At 53.3% G+C, this 1,088-nt stretch overlaps 1 protein-coding gene across 1 annotated transcript in view; it reads left to right on the top strand.

Moving 5' to 3' along the window:
* Window positions 1–1,088, top strand: part of DFFB (DNA fragmentation factor, 40kDa, beta polypeptide (caspase-activated DNase)) — a 29,881-nt gene that overhangs the window by 17,159 nt on the left and 11,634 nt on the right. The window lies entirely within an intron of this gene.

Genomic DNA, 1,088 nt, shown 5'->3' on the forward strand with positions numbered 1-1,088 from the left:
GCGGCCCCGTCCCTGCCACGGCCCTGTCCCTACCACGGCCCTGTCCCTACCACAGCTCTGTCCCTGCCACGGTGTTGCCTCCTTGGGTTTCAAGGGCCGTGCCCGTGTGACAGTCCAGGGAAGTGGTGCCTGGCGGCAGCATGGGGGACTCCTGAGAGGGCACACACCATTCCCTCCACTGTCAGTACACGTGCTGGACCCGGAGCCATCCCTCCTGTCCCCTCCGGTCCTCCCTGAGGATGGAGCTGGTGGGCAGCGTCCTTCCCCAGAACACAGGTCCCAGCCCTTGGCCGTCAGAGGTTCTGAGCCTCTGTGAGTTCGAACCAGGGCGAGCTTAGAAAGCGGGAGCTCCTGGTGTCATGGTAGATAAGGGTGTTTTCCCCTTTTTCTTTTTCTTTTAGAGACGGAGTCTTGCTCTGTGGCCCAGGCTAAGTGCAGTGGCAGGATCATGGCTCACTGAAGCCCTGAACTGCCGGCCTCAAGCGATCCTCCTGCCTCAGCCTCCTGAGTCGCTGGGGCTACAGGTGCTCGCCACCATGCCTGGCTGGCTTATTTTGTGGAACCAGCCTGAGCAGAAGTCTCAGCTGGCAGCAGTGTTTTGTAGCTGTGCGGATTCTATGGCTCTAACAAATGGGCAGGATGGAAAACTTCATTCTTTTAAACTGAGATGCATTCCTTGAATATAATTGTAGCCTTGCCCTTGCTTTTTGAAGACAAAAGCCTTCAGATGCCCTTAAAATGGCTGTACAGGATGAGCATCCCTAATTGGAAAATCTGAAATCTGAAGTGATCCAAAATTCAAAACTTTCTGCATACCAACATGATGCTCAAAGGAAATGCTCGTCCGGGCATTTAGGATTTGGAATTTTTTTTTTTTTTTCTTCCCAAGATAGTTTTGCTCTTGTCGCCCAGGCTGGAGTGCAATGGCGTGATCTTGGCTCACTGCAACCTCCGCCTCCCGGGTTCAAGCGATTCTCCTGCCTCAGCTTCCCCAGTAGCTGGGATTACAGATATTCACTACCACACCCAGCTAATTTTGTATTTTTAGTGGACACGGGGTTTCTCCATGTTGATCAGGCTGGTCTTGA

Source organism: Colobus angolensis, unplaced genomic scaffold, assembly GCF_000951035.1.
Source record: "Colobus angolensis palliatus isolate OR3802 unplaced genomic scaffold, Cang.pa_1.0 Scaffold426, whole genome shotgun sequence".
NCBI classification, from domain to species: domain Eukaryota; kingdom Metazoa; phylum Chordata; class Mammalia; order Primates; family Cercopithecidae; genus Colobus; species Colobus angolensis.